Genomic DNA, 8,201 nt, shown 5'->3' with positions numbered 1-8,201 from the left:
AACTTGTTGAAAGCGATACCTTCAGCCTATCACCAAAAGATGAAATTCATCACCCCAAGAGGGCTTGGTGAAGTAAAAGGTGACCAGATTTGCTCTAGAGAATGCTATGTCACTGCTCTTAAGGGGAAAAAGTCGCCAGAAGCGATGCCCATTGAAATGCTGAACTTGCGAGATGAAGCCCAAGTTGTTGTCAACAAGCCCGTGGAAGAACTTGTTCAAATCCAGTTGTACAAGGATCAGGCTGAGAAAACTGTGCAAATAGGATCGTTGCTAGATGAAGAAGTCAAAAGTCAGTTGATTCAATTTCTCAGAAGCAACGCCAATGTTTTTGCATGGACTCCGGAGGATATGCCAGGTATTGACCCAGAGGTCAGTGCCCATAAACTCAGTGTGGACCCAACTTGTAAGCCAATCAAACAGAAGAAAAGACACTTCGCCCCCGAGCGACAAGCTATCAGAGAAGAGGTTGAAAACTTCCCCGTGCGGAGTTTATTCAGGAGATCAAATATCCTGATTGGCTAGCTAATGTGGTGATGGTGAAGAAATCCAACGGAAAGTGGAGAATCTGCATAGATTTCACTGATCTAAATAAGGCTTGTCCAAAAGACATTTTTCCACTCCCCAGGATTGACCAGCTTATTGACTCCACATCAGGCCACGAGCTATTAACATTTATGGATGCCTTTTCAGGATACAACCAGATCAGAATGTACGAAGCAGACATCCCAAGGACATCCTTCGTCACCGATCAGGGGTTATATTGCTACTGAGTCATGCCCTTCAGCCTTAAAAATGCTGGGGCCACATATCAGAGGTTAGTCAACAAGCTTTTTCGAAACCAGATCGGCAGAAACATGGAGGTATATATAGATGATATGCTCGTCAAGAGCAGGAAGAAAGTCGATCACATTTCAGATCTCGAAGAGACATTTTGGGTCTTAAAAGAATATAAAATGAAGTTGAACCCAACCAAATGTGGCTTTGGAGTTACGGCCGGCAAGTTCCTCGAATTTATGGTCAGTCAGAGAGGGATCGAAGTCAATCCAGAAAAGGTTCAAGCTGTTATAGATTTGGCTCCTCCTGCTACTATCCGAGAAATACAAAAGCTAACTGGAATGGTTGCAACATTGGGAAGATTCGTGTCAAAATCAGCAGAGAGATGCCTTCCTTTCTTTCAGGCTATCGAAGGAATAAAAACCGCCCCTTGGACGACCGATGTCAAACAACATTCGAAGAGCTAAAGCAGTACCTTTCTTCACCTCCGTTGCTCACAAAGCCCGAACTTGGAGAGGAGTTGATAGTATACTTGTCCGTGAGCCCTATAGCCTTGTCAGCAGTCTTGATTCGAGAAGATCTTAGGCAGCAGAAACCAGTATACTACGTCAGCAAAGTATTGAACGATACCGAGACAAGGTATACCCGAATGGAAAAGCTGGCATATGCACTGGTAAGGGCAGTAAGAAAGCTAAGGCCGTATTTCCAGGCGCACACTATCAAAGTGCTGACCGACCAACCACTGAGGCAAATCCTACACAAGCCCGACACCTCCGGATGACTAGTCAAATGGGCAGTAAAACTCAGTGAATTTGATATCAGGTACTTACCTCGACCTGCGATAAAAGCACAAATCCTGGCCGATTTCGTAGTGGAATGCACTCAACCCATGCGATCAGAAGAACAACAGGAAAGCCCTCAACAACTCTCGGGTGGGGATAATACAACTACGCCCGAGGGACAGGAAAGCGGGAACAACACAAAAAGCACTCAACCTCCTCCAGGAGGGGATAATACAACTACTCTTGGAGGGCAAGAGCATGAGGAAAGGACCCTGAATCCTGAAGGACCAATGGATCCAAACAAAGACGACCGGCAAGATCCAGACAACAGTTGGGAACTCTATGTAGACGGCTGTAGACACCCCATTTTGATCGAACCCTTTCATGTTTTGTTTTAAATAATTGCCCTAATAAACTAGTGTTCTAAGGTCCCAAATTGTGCTCTAGGTTAGCTTAGGGTCCCACTAGAATCCCCATAAAATTTCGTCAAAATCTGAGCTAATTTGCCCAGCGATCAAACCTCAGAAAGTGTCGTGGTACAAGTTTAGAAGGGTGGAGATTTAGCCAGAAAGGGGGTTGTGCTGGAATTTGGAAAACCAGTTCAAATTTGCCATTTTGGGCTGTCCAGGAGGATATGTGGGTATGCAGATTAGTGTACAACATAATTTAGGGGTGTATTATCCGAGGGCAGGGCAATTTCGTAAATAAGAAAGATTCCTTTCTTCCTTTTCAAGAAATGATTAAAACCTAATCTAGTTTAAGGGAGGTTTAGGACTAGGATTAGTTATAAGGGAATATTAGGAAGCTTCCTAGGTGGTTAAAGAGCCTTAAATCCCCACCCTTGAACATAAAGGGAATTTGAAGGGTTGAGATCAAGTTTCTAAAGAGATATTTTCCATAATGTTTCCCCCCTTGCTATTGCCCAAGACCACATTTGTCTTCGAAAATGGTAGTGATAAATACTCCATAAGGGTTGTCCGAGGCAATGAAAGGGGAGCCGAATATATCATTTAACCTTGGGTATGTTTTACATGGCCGCCCCCTCCTTGTGCAAAGAATCAGTTATATATACACTCGAATGGGCTGTCCTGGAGGAAATGGGGGGGGGGTCGGATTTAACACTTCCCTTTTCTTACAAAAGCCCGTCGAGCTTGGGTTTTAGGAGAGGCTGATTTTGGCTAACAGAGAAAGAGAGAGAGAGGAGGAGGAAAAACAGCATCCCTAATATCCAAACCGCATCCCATCTCCTTCATCCACCTCCGATCGTCTTCCTCTTCTTCTCCATCTCAGCCACCTAATCCCATCTCCATCGCCACTTCATCTCTCTTCTCAGCCATTGTTGGAGCTCCAATTCCAACCACCATCTCCGTTTAACCGGCCACCATCTCCGGCCAAACCCCTATCTTCCCCGGCCAAACCGCACCGGAATCCAACCGCCTTCCCTCCAGTCAAAGACCATCATCACTACCTCCTTCTACCACCACCTCCAATCACCATTTCCATTTCTCCAAACCCACCTCCATTAACTCCGGCCGGCCACCACCATCAAACCCTCTCTCTCGGTCCACCATCAAACCCATATTCAACCCTAAACCTCCACCTTCAAACCCATTCCATTTTCCTCATCAACCTCTATTGAAACCCTCCTCCATTAAATCCCTATTAAACCCTCCTTCACCCATGGCAAAACCCCATCTCTATCAAACTCACCACCAACTTTTTCTAATTCCGGGAATCTCACCGGAATCCGGTCACAACTCCCATTAATTCCGATCATCCCCATCGTCCTTCTCCCTACATATTCCACCATCTTCTCTGCAAATCCGAACCACCATCACAGCCACCATCATCTCTATTCATCTTCACCATTTTCTTCAATCCCTTTGAAACTCTCTTTGAAACCCATACTAACAGATCCCATTCTCTTCATTTCTCATACCCAAGCACCCAAAACCCACTTCGATCTCCCTACTACCCAAACCCATAAATCTTCTCTCACAGCCACCATCAAACCATCTTCTCCAAATCCCCCACATCCGCTATCAGCCTACTATCTTCTTCATTTCGAACCCGAAACCCTCAACCTCCTCTATTGAAGCTCCGACTGCATTTTGGCCATTCTCTGGTTAGATTTTAATCGGATCTTCATCAGCAAGTTTCGTCAAATTCGAAATGTATGATCTGCAGCCAAGGAAAAATTGCAGAGGAAAGAAAGGGAGATAACTCAGAGAGTTAAATTCCAAGGAGGTAACTCTAATATGATCTTTTCCTTTGGTTCTATGGTTATTATTCTTTACTTTCTATGTTAATTATATGTTTATCTTGAAATTTAACATGAGGAAAATGATTTTTGTCCTTACTGATGAAAGGCGAATTAGATGCTGCTACATGCTTGTATTTTAGCATATATTTTGGATGGTTTTATATGGATTCAAGAGTATTTGGTCCACTGGAATTGTATGGGCTGCATTTATATCAGTTTCTTCTTCATACTTATTAGAATTTAGAGAAGTCAGAAGTTGAGTGGCTCCATTCTGAGTTTCTCTGTACTCCTATGGTTGCAATTTCTGGAAGTGAGCCATGAGCTTCGGTTGTCATTTTTGGAAGGTTAATGAAATTCTACCATTTCTTTGTGTTTAGAAGGCCATCATTTTCTTTTGATGGAATGCTTTATGTTGTGATTTACCCGAATCCTTGTATCAGTTCCTTATGTACAAAAGATTCATCCAGTTGAATAATTTGATAGATGTTGTTGCCGAAATTGTGAGAATCTAATTGTTATTAGAATGTTATAATAATTTGGTGCTCTCATTATCATTAGAATGTGATTTCCATGATGACATTTGCTTTAAAACCTTTTTGTCTGTAACAATCTTTGAGCTGAAATTCTTTTCTTGGTCTGTAACAGCCTTTGGGCTGAAATTCTTTCTGAAGTTCTTTTTGCCCTGTGTAATTTCAATTTATGACCATTGCAACCATTGGAAGTTAAGATTTCAAAAGCAAATTTTGAGTGGAAAGTATTTGATTAAAGTATTTGATTAAAGTACTTGAGAAAGCCAGTTGAAGATCAAGCCGTGGAGGCAAGCAAGTGCATGTAAGGTTTTAACTTAGAGCATGCAACTAGTGCGATTTTCTTTTAGAACCTCAGAAATAACAGTAAAAGACCATTGTGCGTAGAGTCTTATGAAAGTATGATGTTGAAGTTATCTTGCTTGAAGGAAAGTGTTCATACCCTTGCTACCGCTACTTCATGTGATAAAATTGCTAGTTGTTCCCTTGTATCTTCTTCCCTTTTATTAGGGACTCGCCCAGTCTCTTAATAGTGTACTTCAGGTCGTGTCCTTTTTTTATCCTCATTGTGGGGGGCGATGAAGGCGTTAGCCCAAGCCCATCATTAGAGGGTCTTACCTGGTTGTGATAGTACCCTTTTTCTCTTCTTCTCCTTTCAGGTGCCTTTAAGTCTTAGAAGGCTCTTTCTCTCGAAAGGGCAGTGAGGACGATGATAGAGATACTTTGAGCCCTCCTTTGTATATAGGAGACTTGCCCAGTCTCATCAGAACCCTTGTTTACGTCATTTGTGTCTTGGAGACAAGCCTTGTCTCATATAGAGAGTTTCCCCTTTAGGAGGCTTACCTAGCCTCATGTTAGAGTGGCCTCCTCTTTTAGAGCGAGTCTTTGACTTGGTAGTGTTATTAGAGAGTCTCTGACTCATTTGTACTCCCTCCCTAGTGTTATTAGTTAAGAGTTTTTCCATTAGAGACTAACTCAGTCATATAGAGCCTTCCCTGCTTGGGATCTTAGATTATTTTCTCTGTTCTTGGGGCACTAACTTTCTTGTTGTGGATTGTCTCTTTGAGACACTAGTTGCTTGTTCGGGTTTTCCCCTTTAGCTTTAGGGCTTTGCCCTAGTTTGTGGTTGTACTTGCGTATTCCCTTTAAGAGTGAAAACATTTAAAGGTCCGAAACATTGGAAAAGCTTTAAAATCCAAAAAAGCATTGAAATATCTTTAAATACAAAACATTTGAAAACCTTAAAAAATCTAAAGTGTTAAAGTTTTAGGAGCATATTAGGAGAGTTCTTTTCGAACTACGTTGGCTTGATCCTCTTCCACGAGGTACGTAGTGCAGCTTGGGATCTTCATCCCAAGTCCAGCCAAACTTTGTAAATAAATGCTTTAACCATTTTTCTTTAAAACCTTGTTTTCAAAAAGCTCTTCCTCTAGAGTTAGGAGTTTCTCCTAGATAGAGAGTTTCTTTTAGAGTTAACGGGTTTGTCTTTGATTTGTTGTGTGCTTGTGTGTGTTTGTGTTAGAGTTAGGGTTTGTTGCGCTTCCGTCCGGTCAGTTGGCGATTCAGATCGCCGACTGATGACTAGGTTTAAGATGCGTTAGCAATCTTATTGTTTTCCTTAGGGCATACAGCCTAGTTACACGTAGGTTGTAGGAACCACCTGCATTAGGTTAGGGCTAACCTACATTCAGTTAGGGCATATAGGGTGTCCTAAAATCTACAATCCATTGGAATTTAAACAATCACAGAAGAAGCTTTAAGATCTAGTCCGGTCTTTTAGATCGAGTCTAAGATAGATGTCTAGGTGTCTTAGGCATCATAGTTTAGAATAGGTGCGAAGAACTACGTTGCCTTGATTCTCGTGGAGGCGGGGATACGTAGGCTTCTTTGGATGAACATCAGACCATCGAAGGACTCTGGCTAAATCGTTTAGAGTCTTAGGATTCGTTGTGTTGTTATGTTGTATATTTTGTTATGTTTTCTTACTTTCTTGTGCAGACCTTATACCTGTAGTTGTAGCATGCATGTGTTCGTCCACCAGAACTTAGACACCTGTTAGGCATGTCACTCATAACCTAGCTGTCATTAGGTGACATTTATTTCGGTTCTTTTGTGTGCTTATTTTTATCTCCGAGACATGCATGATCAGATAGGCTTTTTCTCGGAGATGCGTGTTACCATTTCACATGATTTTCTCCTAAAACTCTTTGAAGTTAATAAATAAATGGCATAAGAGACCAAGTGTTCACACTCGGGCGAATTGGGGGTGCTCTTCGGACCTTCTCCATTCGTCATTTGGCACGGACCTTCTGTATCTGTGGTTATCTGTTTCAAGCAGAGCATTTGTTTTTGGTTCCATGGCGTGTCCATGGATGGCGACTCTGAGTTATTTTCAGGTACATCTTGGATTCGAGCCCTGGCTCCGGATCAGGATGTATCTCATTCGTTTTGTATCGCCATTCATGCTATGCTGTGAGAGTGGCACCTATTTGAGAGTTCCTTGGTAGAGCTCTCCTTCACATGTGGAGATCTAGAGGATGTAGGGACTTGTTCCCTCACCGTCCTCGGATCGGGGTCTACAGGCTGGCGATTCTGCTGGGGAGTTCTTGAAACAATTCCTAACTCTTTAAAAATGCCATTTTTATTAACTTTGGTGAAATTTGAGCTAAAATCATTTTAAATGGGAATTCTATCGTTAGAATCCAGGGGCACCAGATAGGTGCACAATTAAAACAAGGGATTCACACACTGCACAGTATGCATTGTCATATTTTTTATTTTCATTGTCTTTCATTATTTTTCATTATTGGCTCCACGGGATAGATTCAATGCGTGCCCGACTGGGATGTTATTACACCCTGTTGGTACTGTTGAATCTATTTCCAAGCTATGCGCCGGTGCTGCAGCCGTAGACATTGGGCGTACTTTTGTCTATAGCAGCCGATGAGCAATGAAGCATACTATGTATAACATGGGGCGTACTTGTGTGATACATATTAAGTATAGTTCATACGCATAGTACCCGATAGATTGAGTTAGGAGCCCTACTTTGTTTTATATATTATGTATATACTTACTGACCTAGTGAAACCCAACTAGGAAGTACCTGTGTTTATATAAGTATATTGCATTCATATAGGGTCGAACATGTGTTGCTTACACATGTGAAGCCTAGAGTTAGGAGCTTTGTCCTACTTATAGACTAGAGTAGCTCATTTTATATGGCTACAGCACGGTCCTAGTACACTCACGAGTCTGTCATGAGTCAAGACTTTCTCGACTCCGTTAGATTAGATTAGGGCTGGTGCCCCTGGTTAGGGTGTATATATACATGTATATGTATATGTATTGATTATATATATTAGGGTTCTCCTCTTAGTTAGAGTTCCTTATTCTTTTCAATCAGTTCTATCCATTCGTTATTCAGATCTAGACCTAGTCAGTGGTTTTTGATCGCCATTACCTTGGCCATGATCTGTCCTTTGATCTGTTGGTTATAGGATTTGACCCGCTGTCATATGTTCTCACCTATGGTCAGTCCTTCATTTGCTTACCTTTCTTTGGCAACCTATTTCGTTTACCGATTATGAATTGATTTTACCACCATTATTCATATACCTTCGGTTGAGTTGTGGGAATCCTTTCTAGCGTCGTCATGCTGCTGGATTTTATCCAGAATATTTTGAGCACGACCGCTATTCTTTAGACTCAGTTAAACCATGAGTTTACCTTACCTTGACTTTCTTGTGTAGCCGTTATGCTGCCGAATTTTTCACATAACATGTTAAACATGATTGCTAGTTAAACCATGAGTTTACCTTATCTTGACTTTCTTGTCTAGCCGTTATGCTGTTG

Source organism: Tasmannia lanceolata, unplaced genomic scaffold (assembly GCF_043159265.1).
Source record: "Tasmannia lanceolata isolate RefF3 unplaced genomic scaffold, GAP_Taslan_0.1 ptg000013l, whole genome shotgun sequence".
NCBI lineage: Eukaryota > Viridiplantae > Streptophyta > Magnoliopsida > Canellales > Winteraceae > Tasmannia > Tasmannia lanceolata.
This window is presented reverse-complemented; position numbering follows the sequence as displayed.